This window comes from Vipera berus (assembly GCF_964194415.1).
Source record: "Vipera berus genome assembly, chromosome: W".
NCBI classification, from domain to species: domain Eukaryota; kingdom Metazoa; phylum Chordata; class Lepidosauria; order Squamata; family Viperidae; genus Vipera; species Vipera berus.
Genome location: NC_138210.1, coordinates 47,322,457 through 47,340,562, shown reverse-complemented (window position 1 = coordinate 47,340,562; position 18,106 = coordinate 47,322,457). Strand labels below are relative to the sequence as shown.

At 44.2% G+C, this 18,106-nt stretch overlaps 1 protein-coding gene across 17 annotated transcripts in view; it reads right to left on the bottom strand.

Annotated features, from left to right (window-relative positions):
* The window catches only part of LOC308676084 (enhancer of polycomb homolog 1-like), a 282,194-nt gene that overhangs the window by 38,365 nt on the left and 225,723 nt on the right, over positions 1-18,106 (bottom strand). Inside the window, exon 13 of one of the 17 annotated variants that reach the window (XR_014028266.1) lies at positions 12,481-12,499. The exons of the other annotated variants lie outside the window; for them this stretch is intronic. The gene's annotated coding sequence lies outside the window, so the exon portion shown is untranslated. Of the gene's footprint in view, positions 1-12,480; positions 12,500-18,106 lie in introns of those variants that run through there. 17 annotated transcript variants of the gene reach the window in all.

Genomic DNA, 18,106 nt, shown 5'->3' with positions numbered 1-18,106 from the left:
GGTTTTGGCAGTGTGGGCAGGTGCCAGGTCCTGCTCGAAAATGAAATCAGCATCCCCATAAAGCTCGTCTGCAGAAGGAAGCATGAAGTGCTCCAAAATCTCCTGGTAGACGGCTGCATTGACCCTGGACTTAATGAAGCACAGTGGACCAACACCAGCAGATGACATGGCTCCCCAAATCAACACAGACTGTGGAAACCTCACACTGGACTTCAAGCATCTTGCAGTGTGTGCCTCTCCATTCTTCCTCCAGACTCTGGGTCCTTGGTTTCCAAATAAGATGCAAAAGTTGCTCTCATCAGAAAAGAGGACTTTGGACCACTGAGCAACAGACCAGGTCTGTTTTTCTTTAGCCCAGGTGAGACGCTTCTGACGTTGTTTGTTGTTCAGGAGCGGCTTGACAAGAGGAATACGACATTTGAAGCCCATATCCAGGATCCGTCTGTGTGTGGTGGCTCTTGATGCACTGACTCCAGCCTCAGTCCACTCCCTGTGAAAGTCCCCAACACTTTTGAATGGCCTTTTCCTGACAATCCTCTCCAGGCTGCAGTCATCCCTGCTGCTTGTGCACCTTTTTCTTCCACACTGTTCCCTTCCACATAACTTTCTATTAATGTGCTTTGATACAGCACTTGGGGAACATCCAACTTCTTTTGCAATTACCTTTTGAGGCTTTCCCTCCTTATGGAGGGTGTCAATGATGGTTTTCTGCACAACTGTCAGGTCAGCAGTCTTCCCCATGATTGTGATTCCTACTGAACCAGACTCAGAGACCATTTAAAGGCTCAGGAACCCTTTGCAGGTGTTATGGCTTAATTAGCTGATTAGAGTGGGACACTTTGAGCCTAGAATATTGCACCTTTTCACAATATTCTAATTTTCTGAGATTGTGGATTCGGGGTTTTCGTGAGCTGTACGCCATAATCATCACAATTATGACAAATCACGGCTTGAACTATCGTGCTTTGCATGTAATGAGTCTATCTCATATATTAGTTTCCCCTTTTAAGTTGCATTACTGAAATAAATGAACTTTTGCACGATATTCTAATTTTTCGAGTTTCACCTGTATAACAACTAAAAATCTTCCTAAACTATCGGAAAACTACAAACAAATTTTGAACAGTCCAATAACAACTTTTGAAATAATAGAAGCAATTAAAAGAGCTAAATCAGGCAATGCTCTGGGACCAGATGGCCTACCGAGTGGATTTTATAAAACTTTTGAAGATCAACTACTTCTTCTGATGAAGGACTTGGGTATGTCTACTTTAATGAAGAGAACGACGAGGGGGGACATGATAGCAGTGTTCCAATATCTCGGGTTGCCACAAAGAAGAGGGAGTCAAGCTATTCTCCAAAGTGCCTGAAGGCAGGACAAGAAGCACTGGATGGAAACTAACCAAGGACAGAAACAACCTAGAACTAAGGAGAAACTTCCTGACAGTTAGAACAATTAACCAGTGGAACAACCTGCCTCCAGAAGCTGTGAATGCTCCAACACTGGACGTTTTTAAGAAGAGACTGGACAGCCATTTGTCTGAAATGGTATAGGGTTTCCTGCCTGAGCAGGGGATTGGACTAAATCAGGGCTTTCCAACTGGTGGTACGCACACCACCTGTGGTACTTTGACACATGGCAGGTGATACACAACTGTCCTAGAGAAGTGTAGTGGGGGAGGGGAATGAGCTGAAGCCATCCAAGCCTGAAGGAGAGGCAGCTGCAGCTGCAGGACTGTCTGGGCTCAGCAGAAGCCCCAGGAGCCAGCAGGGCTCCAGCTGATTGGCTCCAGGTGATTGGAGCTTCCAGAAGCAGTGTGGAGCTGGAGGTGAACTGAAGAAAAAGGGAGGGGGGAGGAGAGGAGAGGAGAGGCTATAAAAGGAGGTGGTTTGAGTGGGAAAGGGAAAAAAAGACAACAGGGAAAGAGAAGAGGAGCTCAGCAGGCAGGGAGGAAACAGGCACAGGGAAGAAGCAGCAGCTGTTGCTGGAAGAAAAGGTCCCCTGGTTCCTTTTCGCAAGCCAGGAGAATGCAATCAGCGCTGATGAAATGAAAAGCTGGCAGATGAGCATGTCAGAGAGGAGGTGGGTTTATTTAGTTCTGGATCAGCTGGCAGCTTGATTGGGTTACCATAAGGATTTTTGTGCAGTTTTTACAGCGTTTTGTAATTCAGAAGCTCGGTTTGCGTGCTTTGGTTATTGGAATATTTTAGTCTGTAATTTAGGCTAGCAATGAGTCCAAAGTGTTGACTTCTGTAGGTTTAATTGCTTTAAACAAATGTAATTAGTTTTACCCCCTTATCTTGAGTCTGTCTATGCCTTTTAGAAAGTTTTCTTTGAAGGTAAACAGGCTTAATTTAAGACTAAAGATTTTTGCAATTGCTGGAGCTTTTCAGTCTCGGTTGTAACATTGTGACATGTGACATGCCTGAGGCAGCTTAAAGGAAAAAAAACGGAGTTTATGTGTTTATTTTGTGAGCCTTTCTTGCTTTGCACTTGATTGCTGTGTCTCTAAGGGTACAGGGAAGGGATTGGGGGGTTGCATTCTTACTACACTGTGGAAAGAGCTCAGAAGGAAGAGAGGAAGAAGGACCGACCAGCTAGCTCAGGGGTCTACAAACTTAGCAACTTTTAAGACCTGTGGACTTCAACTCCCAGAATTCCTCAAACAGCCATGATGGCTGAGGAATTCTGGGAGTTGAAGTCCACAAGTCTTAAAAGTGCCAAGTGCCCTGAGCTAGCTAGCTGGTAGTGGTGCATATATTAATATGATAAATTCATCATACATTTGTCAGTACAAATGTAGTGGTGCATATATTAATATGATAAATTCATCATACATTTGTCAGTGCAAAGGGAAAGCAATTCAGCAAAGGAACAGCCACCAAAGAAATTAAAACTGGTACTTTTTTCCTTTTTTTCTACAGTTTGTAATATTTTATTAGATTATAGAATAAAATACAAAAATACAAAAGCAAATAGTAGGATACAGTGGGGAGGAAAAAGGGGGAAAAAGTGAGGGGGAGCCATTTCTATAACAACAAATGAATCTAATCAGTAAAACCCAACCCCCTTTTTTCAGTCATCAAGTTTTTGACACCTTGCTAAGCACTGGTGGTGCTCAAATATTGTCATGTCCTAAAAGTGGTAAAATGTGTGAAAAGGTTGAAAAGCCCTGCCATAGAGATAGACCTGGTGATGTACAAAGACCACAAGAGCCTCAGACCATGGCAGAATAAAAGCCAAAAGAGACGTGTGTTGGGGAGAAATCTCCAGCAGTAAGATCCTCAATGCGGGCAGGGCTGTCTGACTGCATTCCCATCATGTGCTTTTGCTGTGGCCAAGAGGGACACAGGGCAGTGATGTGCCCAGCACCAACCCCTCGGATGGCTTCCATGGCACCGACCGCCTCGAAGCTGCTGAAGAATGGGAAGGAGAAACCATGAGCAGCAACCCAGGTCATTGAGATCTCCCCTCCAAAGTGCAGAGGGGATGGAACTCTGACTGAAAAGGAGCTGCTAATAACCCTTTACGACAGTGAGAACGAGGGAGAAGACAACCCGATGGTGAGTGGGCCTGTCAATCACCTTGACGTTAGGGTAGGCATTAAGGCATCCTGCTCAGGGGTGAGGGGGATGGTTAAAAGCCTCATAGACTCTGGCTGCTCCCATTGCCTAATTAGTCAAGCTGCAGTGCAGAGACTAGGACTACCAGTACATGTAAGGTAGCTCAAGAAACCTGTGAAGTTTGAACAGGCTGATGGCTCACGGATAGGAGGCAAAGCCACTTCGCATCTGACGGTGCCGGTGAAGCTAGAGTTGAGAGACCAAGAGAATTTATTTTATGGTCACCCCAAAGATGGCCGAGGACATGATCCTGGGCCTGGCATGGTTAGCCAAGTGTGAGCCTTGGATCTATTGGGAGAGAGCCTCAAAGGGAATGATTATGAGGAAGCGGGCACCGTGCTCCCCTGACAAGAGAAAAGAGCAGCCCAAGACGAAAGGGGAGGCGAGGAGAATCCCTGAGTGCAGCAAGGGAGCATTGGAGGAGGGGGAGGAGCAGCAATCTGTCCCGAGAGAGTACCAAGACCTCATGGAGGCATTTAGCAAAAAAGTGTGCGATGTCCTGCCCCCTCGCCGCCCCACAGACTGTGCTATCAAGATCCTGCCTGGGGTAAAACTTCCCAAGCCAAAGATGTACTCCATGACTCTGAAAGAGATGAAGGAGCTGAGGGAGTACATTGACAAGAATTTAGCAAGTGGGTTCATCCAAGCCGCAAAACCGCAAAACCCCAGTACTATTTAAAGAGAAGAAAGATGGGTCACTGAGATTATGCATAGATTTCCGTGGAATTAACAGTGTGCGCAGAGAAAATGTACCCCCTCCCTCTCATGAAGGACATGCTAGACCATTTGGCCAAAGGAAAGATCTTCAGGAAATTAGGCCTGAGGGAGGCATACTACCGGGTGAGGATTAAGGAAGGTGACGAGTGGAAAACAGCCTTCAACTGCCCCCTTGGTAGCTACCAATTCAAGGTGATGCCATTTGGACTACAAGGGGTGTCTGCCATGTTCATGCAACTCATAAACGAGGTGCTGCATGATCAACTCTATAAGGGGGTTCTAGTGTACCTTGATGACACCCTCATTTATACTGAGACTACGAATGAACATGTGAAACTCGTGCGGCAGGTGCTAAGAAAGCTCTTGGACACTAAGCTGTATGCTAAACTGTCAAAATGCAATTTCACAAATCTAAACTAGACTATTTGGGCTACCGTGTGACATTCAAGGGGATAGAGATGGATCCTGGGAAAGTGAAGTTCATCTTGGAATGGCAAGCCCCTTGCACCCGCAAGCAAATGCAGAGTTTCCTGGGGTTTGCACATTTCTACCAGCAATTTATCCCCTCTTTTGCCAAGATTGCCTTGCTGATCACTGAGTTCTTGAAAACTGGGATGGGGGGGGGAGAAACCCCAGCCGAATCAACCCTTGAACTGGACAATGGATTGCCAAGTGGCTTTAGAAAAGTTGAAGGGGCTATTTGCTGTTGAACCAGTGTTAAAACACCTGAACCCCAAAGAACCTTTCGTGATCTAGGGAGATGCCAGCAACGTTGCTGTGGGAGCCGTCCTCTTCCGACGCAATGGGGAGGGGAACCTACAGTTGTGCGCATACACCTCTCGCAAACTAAATGAAATGGAACAGCAAAGGGTGGTATGGGAGAAAGAGGTTGTTGTGCGGTGGACGCTACTAACTTGGAGGCAGTTACCTGGAAGGATGGAAGGCCCCCTTTGAAGTGTGGACTGACCATAAAACCTTAGAAGCCCTGAAAACCCCCTGCAAACTTTCTCCTAAGCAAGTCAGAAGGGCGCAGTATTTTAAAAGATTTGACTTCAAACTAAAATACATCCCAGGAGGGAAGAACTTCCTGACTAATGCATTGTCCTGCACGCTCCAATACAAAAGGACCTGGCAGGAGGTGGTGAGTTTGGTCATTCCCGATAGACAGCAAGTGGCGCAAGCAACGACCAGATGGCATAAGAAAAAGAGAAGCTCACCCCCAACAATGTGCTTACACAACAGCTGAAGCAAGAGCTGCAAAACGACACATGGGTTGTGGCTCATCAGGAGTTTGACCATGAGGCAGGGGTTGGCATGAAAAGGGGACAAATTGTATGTCCCAGACCACCTGTGACTGCAAGTCCTACAATGCAGCCACGATGCCAAGCAAACAGGTCACTTTGGGTTCCTGAAAACGCTCCATCTCACTAATTTGTCAGTTCTGGTGGCCAAAGATGAAGAAGGACATTGAGAGCTATGTGGGAAGCTGTGCTGTTTGCACAGCCAGCAAAAGACTACCAGGGAAGAGTCCAGGACTGTTGCAGCAGGTGGCTGACCCAATCAGACCCTGGGGGGAGATAGCCATGGACTTTATAGTGGAGCTTCTGGAAAGTGGGAGAAATACCACGATATGGACTGTGATAGACCTATTTTCCAATTCCAAAGAAAGGCAGTGCCAAAGAATGTTCAAACTATCGCACCATTGCACTCATTTCTCATGCTAGTAAAGTTATGCTTAAAATTCTACAAGCTAGACTCCAGCAGTATGTGGATCGAGAACTACCAGAAGTACAGGCAGGATTTCGAAGAGGCAGAGGAACTAGAGATCAAATTGCTAACATACACTGGATCATGGAGAAAGCTAGGGAGTTCCAGAAAAACATCTACTTCTGCTTCATTGACTATGCTAAAGCCTTTGATTGTGTGGATCATAACAAACTGTGGCAAGTCCTTAAAGAGATGGGCATACCAGACCATCTTATTTGTCTCTTGAGAAACCTATATGCGGGCCAAGAAGCAACAGTGAGAACTGGACACGGAACCACTGATTGGTTCAAAATTGGGAAAGGAGTCCGGCAAGGCTGTATACTGTCGCCTTGCCTATTTAATTTATATGCAGAGCACATCATGAGAAAGGCAGGGCTAGATGAATCAAAAGTTGGAATTAAGATTGCCGGAAGAAACATCAACAACCTAAGATATGCAGATGATACCACTCTAACGGCAGAAAGTGAAGAGGAACTAAAGAGCCTCTTGTTACGAGTGAAGAAGGAGAGTGCAAAACTTGGGTTGAAACTAAACATTAAGAAAACCAAGATCATGGCATCTGGCCCTCTCAATTCCTGGCAAATAGATGGGGAAGAAATGGAGGTAGTGACAGATTTTATTTTCCTGGGCTCCAAGATCACTGCAGATGGGGACTGTAGCCAAGAAATTAAAAGACGCTTGCTCCTGGGGAGGAAAGCCATGGCAAATCTAGACAGCACACTAAAAAGCAGAGACATCACCCTGTCAACAAAAGTGCGTATAGTCAAGGCTATGGTCTTCCCAGTTGCAATGTATGGCAGTGAAAGCTGGACCATAAGAAAGGCTGAGCGCCAAAGAATTGAAGCCTTTGAACTATGGTGCTGGAGAAGATTCCTGCGAGTCCCTTGGACTGCAAGGCGATCAAACCGGTCAGTCCTAGAGGAGATCAACCCTGACTGCTCTGAAGCTAAAACTCAAATACTTTGGCCATCTAATGAGAAGGAAGGACTCACTGGAGAAGAGCCTAATGCTGGGAAAGATTGAGGGCAATAGAAGAAGGGGACGACAGAGAATGAGGTGGCTGGATGGAATCACTGAAGCAGTAGGTGTGAGCTTAAATGGACTCCAGAAGATGGTAGAGGACAGGAAGGCCTGGAGGAACGTTGTCCATAGGGTCGCGATGGGTCGGACACGACTTCGCAACTAACAACAAGACCTATTTTCCAAGCAAGCCCACTTCATTGCATGTGCTGGACTCCCCTCAGCCCAGAAACTAATGAACATGTTTTTGCAACATATCTACTGGCTGCATGGGGCGCCAAAGCACAGCATTTCAGATCGTGGGGTCCAATTTACTGCTAGGTTCTGGAGGGAGTTTGTAAAAATGATTGGGCCTTCCCAGGGGCTCAGTTCTGCTTTTCATATGAGTACAAATGGATCGGCAGAACCAGCTAATGCAATAGTGTAACAGTACCTGCTTTGCTATGTCAACTATCAACAAACGAATTGATCAGAACTCTTGCCGTTTGCACAAGTGGCGTATAACAATGCAGTGCACAGCAGTACTGGTTTCACTCCATTTAAGTTAGCCACGGGGGTGGAGTTCGTGCCCATTCCAGAGTACCCACAGGAACCCACATCCTCAACCACCCTAAGTGACTGGGTGGGTTCTTTTCAAAGGATTTGGAGTGATGCTAAGAAGGTTCTAGCTAAGGCAGCTGAAAGTCAGAAAAAACAGGCAGATAGGAAGCGAGCTCCCCAGGAGACGTTCCATGTGGGAGATAAGAGGCGCTGGATCACGGGAGAGCCACAACTCTCCCATTAGATCTGGTGATCCCTCCAAACCGGTGGACGAAAGGACCGGCCATTATCCCACTGTCCCAAGGCTATGAACAGCCAAAGTCACATTTTCCACCAGGCAACACTTAAAGCAGCATTGAAGAGACTGGATTTTGTCTGAAATGGTATAGGGTTTCCTGCCTTAGCAGGGGGTTGGACTAGATGACCTCCAAGGTCCCTTCCAACTACTACTACTTCTTCTTCTTCTTCTTCTTCTTCTTCTTCTTCTTCTTCTTCTTCTTCTTCTTCTTCTTCTTATTATTATTATTATTATTATTATTATTATTATTATTATTATTATTATTATTATTATTATTATTATTATTATTATTATTAAGTGTATCTGTCTACAAAGTATCTTAAGCTGAGACAGAGTTGCAAAAAGTTAGGGCCAAAATACATAGGTCTTTTACCCATAGTGAAAGTCATTAACTCGGTGACTGTAGAGCTGAAATTACCAAGGTTGTTGGTTAAGGTGCACCCAGTGTTCCATTGTAGTTTACTGAAGCCATACAAGGAATCCACACTGAGACCAGTAGGGACAGCAGTTCCCGCCCCAATAGTGGTAGAAGAGGAAACGCATTATGAAGTTAAGCGAATCCTCGATTCCAGAATCCAAAAGGGGAACGGTACTTAATCCAATGGGAGGGTTACCCGATGTCAGAGTCTAGATGGGTGAAGGCCCAGTACATAAAAGTGGACCATTTGGTAAAATGATTCCACACAAAATACCACCAGAAGCCAGGACCAGTACAAGAGAAAAATTAGCAAGCATTTATGTGTATTCTTTTTGTTTTCCAGATTCCCTTTCCTTTCCTTCCAGTTTTAAATTCTAATTTCTTTTGATCTTCCACATTTATGTCAGTATTGTCGTCTTTGATTTACTTATTCTTAAATCCACCATTTCTCCAAACATTTTAATCTTCCTCATAACATGTTCCATGTTCTCTAGCAGGTCTTGCACAATCAATACCAAATTGGCAAATGCATGTAATTTGTAATTATGCGCTTTAATTTGTAGTCCTTTTGCTCTGTTATCCAGTCTAATATCTCTATTTAACAATTCCAACACCAGAATAAATAAAGAAGATAAAGGACACCCTTGTCTTGTTCCTTTCTGGATTTCACATGGGTTTGTAAAGTCTCCATTCACCATGATTCGAGCTTTCTGGAGTGTAGAGATGGAGATGGTGGAATTCAAATAATTCAACAACCAGTTCTCTGCCCTAATGACCATTTTAAGTATAAAATGATATACCAAAAGGTAGTTTATTATTTCATGCATTTAATACTTAAATAAAAACAATAAAAGGGCTACACAAAATTAGATTGTTATAAGAGTTTTAAAATATTAATGAAAAAATATGAAATAATACTTGACAAAAGACAAAACTGTTATTTAAGATATTTCCATATTGCTTCTTGATTGGCATCCTCACTTGCAATTTTCTTCGCTTTTATCCAAGCATCATCGGCCATGTGATTTATCCTTAACCATCTTTTCACTGTAGGAGTAGGATCCCATTCCTTTAGACCTAGGCCGATTAGACTAACTGTCATTGTGTTTGATATATTAGAAACAGGCGACTTCTCTTCTCTGAACATATTATGTTCATCTTTGAAAAACCCCTTTCCGCTTCTGCTGAACTAACAGCAATTGTTCTGACAATATTTTTAGCTCTTTGAACACTTTCAGGAATTGCATAGTTCTGAAAATTTTTTAAAACGTTTTCCACAAAATCTCAATAATCATTAATATCAATTTGGTAATTAAAAATGTCATTAAATATGAGCAATTGTTCTTCAGCTGCTTTCATGGAACTAGTACTTCAAAATTCCAGTAATCTGGCTCCAAAAAATTGAGAAATTGTAATTTATTCCTATCTTGAAATTGGCTACAATTTGCTTTTAAATGTTCACAATCCATTAGTCTTTTTTTCAAATTTGTTACGATGTTTTCTAAAAGTCTTTCCCAAGGAAGCCCGACAAATCAATGATTTTCTACAAATGTTATATTTTTGAAGGTTCCTGAAGTAATTAATTCATCAACTTTTTTTTCATATGGACCTTTTCCTTTTTCCTCTCCAAGCATTTGAAATGCTTTAATAGATCTTATCACTTGTTTTTCCAATTCAACTAGCTCAACGAAAATTGTTGGTGATATAACTGAATCGTCAACTTTTTAAAAAAGTATAACTAGTTTGCAAGATATCGTTGAGGCTTTGTCAATAATCAAACATATTTTCAGATTATTTTCAATAATTTTAGTAAATTCCAATAACCAAAGAACACAAACTGAGCTAGATAAATGGGAGAATGTATGGATGAATGGACTAAAGTTCACATTAAATTATAGTTTGAAAGAAAACTTTTACAAAATGATGTTGATAGTAATACAGAAGTTTAAAAATAAAATAATTCTTTAAACCCACTCCTATCCTATGTTTCCTGGAGGAGAAAGGGGAAGAATGTATTGCTTCCTATGTTTACTATTTATTGCTCTTTGATCTGTATAACCTTTTATTACCTTTGTATCCGCTGAGAGATAGAGACTGATGTTATTTCCTAGGATGTACTTAGCAAAACAAATGTAAATCAAAAGGGGGGAGAGAGGTTTGATGTACTCTCGTTAGGAGATCCGGACAAGAATGTAACCTTTGAAGTCTTTCAAATGGACTGAAAGGGAGTGGAAAGGGGGGGGGCATCGCGATAGGAATGTATATAATGCTATGGATTTGAATATTTGGGTGTGGTCTCTGTTTTTAGATGCTTCCTGTTGAAGTATCTTGTTAAGAGATCCACCGCATTTTGCAAACTGCTTTTTCTATTTTCTGCAGAATAAACTCTTTTCTTACCAATCCAATTTTGTTAGTGTTTTAAACGCATTTCTAACAAATTGGCTGCCCAACAGTGGGGCATCGGGTGTCTGTTGCTGCATCTTCGGGAGGCGAAATCAGCTGAGGAAGGCATGCCCCATTGATTTCAATGGTCCAAGGTTGCAGTTGCAGGTCGAGGAGGCAGAACAGAACCAGGCCCATGGACCAAATAGTGATTGGTAAGAAGAGGAGAGGGGACTAGAGAATTACCAGAATAAGAACCGGGCAACTTCATGCATGAACCTAGGTGAGTAAAATTTGGGGTGAACCAAGGAATAAAACCTAGGCGTTCGGGAGAAGGTTGGGTAGGACAGTTGATCTGTGAGATGTGTGTGTGAGATGCCCCGAGGGCCGTAAGGGCTGGCAAGGCGAAGCAAGAGTGGACTCCTGACTACGCACTTCCATACCTCTGCAAGATTGGTCGGAAAAGGAGGAAGCGGCTTGGTGAAGCGAATCGTGGTCTCATTAGTTTAGTTTAGTTTATTAGACTTATATACCGCCCTTCTCCCGTAGGACTCAGGGCGGTTCACAAGGTTTTTTAAAAGAATACTACAATTACAAAAGTTAAAACAATTAAAATGATTATATTAAACCTTGAATATAAAAAACCTAGTTAAAAACCAGTTAAAACCCCAATTAATACCCTCAGTCCAGGCCAGAAAGCTCAAAGAGCCAAGTCTTCAGGTCCCGGCGGAATGAACGGAGGTCAGGGGCAGTCCTAAGCTCTACAGGCAGCTGGTTCCAAAGGGCCGGCGCACCCACAGAGAAGGCCCTCCCCCTGGGTATTGTCCGCCGGCAATCTCTTACCGGCGGTACCCTGAGAAGACCCTCCCTGTGGGAGCGCACAGGACGAAGGGAGCTTGATGCCGGCAGCAGGTGCTCCCTCAAATATCCCGGACCCAAGCCATTTAGGGCTTTATAGGTCATCACCAGCACCTTGAATCTCACCCGGAGGGCAACTGGGAGCCAATGCAGCTCGCGGAGCAGAGGTGTTATGTGGGAGTATCGGGAAACCCCCATCACAACCCGTAAGGACAACAGAATTGTGCGGTAAACCAACCATGGGTAATTTGGGAGGGTCCCAGGAGAAGAGGTGTGTGAAAAAGATTAGGAAAAACCCAAAACTAAAAATAGATCCCCATAGCCCATTAGGGAAATTGTTAGAAAACTGGGGGAAACCACCATATAACAAACTGATCAGTAAGTTAAATTTAACAAAGGAAAATATGGTAAATTTGTGCTGCTTCGTATGGTGGGAGGATAACAAAATTGAGTGGCCCCGATTAGGGATTAATGATTATTTCGTCTGCCAGAACTTATATGATTATGTTAAAACTAAGGCTTGTAAATCCCTGGATAATGAGATGAAAAATAATGAGATGAAAAAGAGGAAGAAGATGAGAAGAGAAAATATTTACCTCCACCGTATAGTCTGGGTCCAATTAACATTGCCCAGGCTCCACCCGGTGCACCATCACCCCCAGGGAGCCTCCAAATAAGACATAAAGTTAATCAGTATAAAGCCTTACAGAAAGAATTGGAACAATGTAAAAAGGATATAGAGGACTTTCCGTTTAAACCTATAGAGGAAAAGGATACAATGTTTCCCTTGAGAGAGGTTCCTAATGGAGTAAACGGCCAGGGACAACCAATAATAAGTTTTGTACAGGATCCGCTCCAGGCATCGGAGCTGAGATCTTTTAGGAAAGAAATGAAAAATATGATAGAGGACCCTTTAGGAGCAGCTGAACAGTTAGACAATTTATTAGGACCAAACATTTATACGTGGGATGAGTTAATGGCTATACAAAATGCATTGTTCTTGGCGGAAGAGAGACAATTGATCTGGACCGCTGCGATACGAGTCTGGGAGCGGGACCATTCCCCTTCGACTAATAATAATATAAAGGGGGAGGATAAAATTTCCATTGTGAGACCTAATTGGGATAATAACAATCAGGCACATAGGACAAATATGGAAGACATGAGGAACATAATTATAAGGGGAATAAAGGAGGCAGTCCCAAAAGCACAAAATATGACAAAGGCTCTAAGCCTTGAGCAGGAAAAGGAGGAATCCCCTGCCGCCTTCTTGCAAAGATTAAAGGACACCATGAGAAGGTATTCAGGAATGGATCCTGATGATGATGCAAATGTGCCGATCGTCAGAATCCAGTTTGTGACTAAGGCTTGGCCAGATATTTCAAGGAAATTGCAAAAACTGGAGAATTGGACTACCGAACCTATAGATGACCTATTAAAGGTGGCTCAGAAAGTGTATGTCCAGAGAGACGCAGAGAAAGCGAAAGAGAAAGGGAGAGTGATGGTAGCCACAGTTAAAGAGGTAGTGAGACACCAAGAACCCCCACCTCCCCGAGCTCCGGAAGGAGGACCAGGACGTGGGAGAGCAGATTGGAGGGGAGGTCGGAATCAGGGATTCAGGGGAAGGACACACATTACAATTAAAATTAGAATTCAAACCTGAGACATTCATGAAAAAACTGACTCAGAAGGAGGATGATAATATCAACCCATCTGTTTGGGTGAAAGAGGGGAACCGGGGGGTGGGGGGGTGGGTTACAGATCCCCCCTTTAAAAATCAACTTGAAAGAACCCAATGAAATAATTAGGCAGAAACAATATCCCATTTCAATGGTAGGAAGAAAAGGTCTACAACCAGTGATTGATGTCCTCTTAAAGGATGGTCTTTTGGAATCCTCTATGTCACCTTATAATACTCCGATATTACCAGTAAAGAAACCAGATGGGACCTATAGAATGGTCCAAGATCTAAGGCTTCTGAACAGAATTGTTCAGACACGGCACCCCGTTGTGCCAAATCCCTACACTTTAATGGGGAGAATTCCCCCAGACCACCAATGGTTTAGTGTAGTGGACCTGAAGGATGCCTTCTGGGCATGTCCTTTGGATAAGGAGTCGAGACCCATGTTTGCATTTGAATGGGAGAATCCTTACACAGGAAGGAAACAACGATACCAATGGACTGTACTCCCTCAGGGTTTTACAGAATCTCCCAACTTATTCGGACAGGTCTTAGAACAGGTTTTGGAGGCTTTGCAGTTGCTCAAGGGGACCTGTTTAATACAGTATGTGGATGATCTAATCTCTGGAAAAAAGAATGGGGAAACTATTGATGCTACCAACGCGTTACTAAACTTTCTGGGACAACAGGGACTAAGAGTTTCCAAAACTAAATTGCGATGTCAATGCTGCTAACATCTAATGTACTTGCTTGACAAGAGATGAAGAAGCAGCTATTTTATGTGTTAAACTTGTGTATTACTTTAAGAGCAGATAAGAACTTGGCGGGTTGTTCAACAGAAGAGAAACTGATTCTTCAAATTAATTGGAGAATGTGATTCATGACAGAAATAGAAGGGTGGAGAATAGTGTTTAATTGTGTTTAATATATTGTGCAAAGGGGAGGAGAATTCAGATTCTGGCATCCATCCATGAGTGCTGATGCTCTGTTTCTGTTCGTTATAGACTTTTTAGAATAAATAATCATGCTGAACTCTTTGATGTGTTTTTTAATTGGAAGCATGACATCATGCCAGAATCTCCTTTCTTTCAAACATCTTAGGGGGTCCTGAGCCCCCGCCGCTGTCTCCAGTAAGGGAGATAAGCTGGCAAAGAATCCTCATGATGGAAAGAGAAAGCTTGGTTGCTGGTGAAATTTCTGAAGAGGGAGTAATAGACAGCTTGCTGTGGGAAGAAGAGTTTGGGCAGAACTCCAACCCACAGCGGGTAAGACTGGTCGTCAGACTGGAACCATTCCAGTGGAGACTACAGGGGCCTTGAGACTGCACTGCCGGAGGCCCCAATACCAGAATGGTGGAGAGCTGCCAGACCATCTGAGAATTTGCATGAGTGGAAAATGGCCTTCAACTGCCCCTTGGGAAGCTACCAATTCAAAGTCATGCCATTTGGACTGCAGGGGGCCTCAGCCGTATTTATGCAGTTGATTAATGAGAATAATGAGATTAATGAGATTAATGAGATCCTACATGATCATTTATACAAAGGGGTTCTGGTGTATCTTGATGACATACAGTACAAATATGTCTGACTACATAAGACTGGTCAGAGAAGTCTTAAAGAAACTATTGAATGCCAAACTTTATGTCAAATTGTCGAAATGTGAATTTCACCAAACCCGATTAGACTATCTTGGCTATAGAATTTCCGACGAGGGCATCAAAATGGACCCAGCCAAAGTGAAAGCTATAATTGAATGGCAACCCCCAAAGACTCGCAAACAGCTCCAGAGCTTCCTAGGGTTTGCCAAATTCTACCATCAATTCATTCCCTCTTTTGCCGAGATTGCTCTACCCCTTACAGAACTACTCAAAACGGGCAAGGGAGGGGGAAAACCACGACCTGGCCAACCACTAGCATGGACTATGAGTTGTCAGAAACCTTTTGAGAATTTAAAAAGACTATTTGCGGCTGAACTGGTTCTAAAGCACCCCTGCCCAGGGGAGCCCTTCGTAATTCAAGAAGACGCCAGCGACGTGGCAGTCGGAGCTGTGTTACTGCAAAAGAATAAAAGTGGGGTCCTGCAACCTTGTGCCTACACCTCTAAGAAATTCACTGAATGTGAGAGGAGATGGACAGTCTGGGAGAAGGAGGCCTTTGCAATTAGGTGGGGGCTATTAAACTGGCGACACTATTTAGAAGGGAGCAATGTGCCTTTTGAAGTATGGACAGATCACAAAAATTTAGAGGCACTAAAAACTCCCCGAAAATTGTCCCCAAAACAAGTGCGATGGGCACAGTACTTTAACCATTTTAATTTTACTCTAAAGTACATACCAGGAAGAAAAAACTTCCTAGCTGATGCGCTATCCTGATTGCCACAGTACAAAAGCGAATGTGAAGATGTCTACGAGGCAATTATTCCCAGTTCACAACCTGCGGCACAACTCACACATTGCAGAACCGCTAATCCTGATGACCTGGGATCGAACAAGATAAAATAAGAGCTCCTTACCAATCAATGGTTCAAAGATAATCAAACCTCCCTAACATGCAGGGATGGTTTAGCACACAAGGGAGGAAAATTGTATCTACCTGAAACCCTCCGTCTCAATGCTCTCAAACATGGCCATGATGTAAAACAGGCTGGACACTTCAGATATTTGAAAACTCTACACCTCATCCACTGGCAATTTTGGTGGCCGGGGCTAAAAAAAGATTTGAATTTGGATTTTATTGAATTTATATACCGCCCTTTCCCGTAGAACTCAGGGTGGTTTACAAGGTAATTAAAAACATCAGTACAAAAGTTAAAAAACAATTAAAAAAGATTAAATTCAATCCCTGAAAAAATATAAAAACCCCAATTAAAACTCTCAGCCTGGGCCGGAAAACTCGAACAGCCAGGTCTTCAGGTCCCAGCGAAATGTAGAAAACTGTCAGGAGTTGTACCATATGTGTCACCATGAAAAGAATTCCAGGGAAAACCCCTGGGCTACTGCAGACGGTGGCAGACCCTTCTCAACCATGGGAAGAAATAGCTATGGACTTTTATTATAGACCTACCCAAAGGTCATCTGGACTGTGATAGATCTGTTTTCGAAGCAGGCTCATTTTATCGCCTGTAAAGGACTCCCATCTGCACAACTGACTAAATTGTTCCTGAAATATATCTACCGACTGCATGGCGCCCCTAAGCGAATAATTTCAGATAGAGGAGTGCAGTTCACAGCGAAAGTTTGGAGGAATTTCCTTAAACTAATTGGATCATCTGCAGGCTTATCATCTGCTTTTCATCCAGCTACCAATGGGGTTGCAGAATAGCGGTAACAAAATGGTGGAGCAATACCTCAGATGCTATGTTTCCTACCAACAGACAAACTGGACTGACCTCCTCCCTTTCGTCGAGGTGGCCTACAATAATTCGGTTCACAGCAGCACTGGCTACATGCCTGTTGTGATTCAGGGTCAGCCTGTGGGTTCGGCATTTGGGTCGGACGATTCAGAGGAGGAGGAGGGGGGTGTTGGAGAGGTTGCTGAGGGGGTTGGAGAGCTTGCTGATGAGAGCCCTCAGCCAGGCCCCTCCAACCTGGTTACAACGCAGACCCAGCTGTGTGAGCCTGACAGCGTGGATGAAGATGACCCACAGCTGGCCCTGTTCAAGGACGCCCGACGCAGGAGGCAGTCAATCAGGAGTAAACAGAGGAAGGCAATGGGGCACCTCAGAAGGAGGCAGAGAGAAGCCACGCCCTGAACTGTTTAAAAGGGGAATGCATGGGAGGGCTGGTTTGCTGAAGGCAACCGTTTGAATAGTTCCTGTTTCATGGTTCGTGTCTTGTTTTGCTCTATTTGCTTTTGTGTTCATAAATTTGGCAGGCTTAGTTCCAGCCTCTTGCCTTCTTGTAAAAGGGGTTGTCCCTGCCTTATCTGCAGGGCCGGTAGCAGGCTGGTACAGAACAGTTTGCCTTCAGCCTCCCACCCCTTACTATTATTATGGAGCAGCTACGTGCTGAGAATGCCCAGCTTGCCCAGCAACTCACTTTGTTGGCAGCTCACGTGGCTCAATTGCAAGCTCAGGTCCATGCTGCACCCCCACCATCACCCCCACCCAGGAGAAAATGCCAAGTTGCGATGCTGGATAAATTTACTGGCAATCCAGAACTGTTTCCTGCTTTCCTGGGACAATGCCAGCTCTTTATCGGCGTGAGAGCAGCTGATTTCCCCACTGACCGGGATAAGGTGGGGTTTGTGTTAAGCCTTCTTTCGGGTGATGCAGCTCGTTGGGGCACACCTCTGCTGGCTCAACCTAGTCCATTGTTGGACAACTTTGTGGGGTTTTGTGATCATATGCGTCTGATGTATGAGGACCCTATAAAGACGCAGACTGCTACTCGACGCCTGAAAGCTCTGAGGCAGGGTCAACAGGGCTATATCAGCGATTTTCAGCTGCTTAGCCAGGATTCTGCCTGGAATGAACCTGCGCTTGTGGATGCCTTCCAGGATGGATTGTCGGAGGAGATGTTGGATGAGCTGGCCTGTGTGGATATTCCCTCAGACCTGAATGGGCTGATCCATCTCTGCCTGCGGATCGATGCTCGGTTGCAGCAGCGAAGGAGTCGCCGTGCCACCCCACAGACCCCTGCTGCCCCTGTTGTGCATGAGACCCCAGTTCAAAGGGAGGAGCCAATGGAGCTGGGTGCCGCCAGGTCTCGTCTATCAGTGACTGAAATGAACAGACGACGATCGGGGGGGTTGTGTTTTTACTGTGGGGACCCTGGGCATTTGGCTGCTTTTTGCCCAAAGAA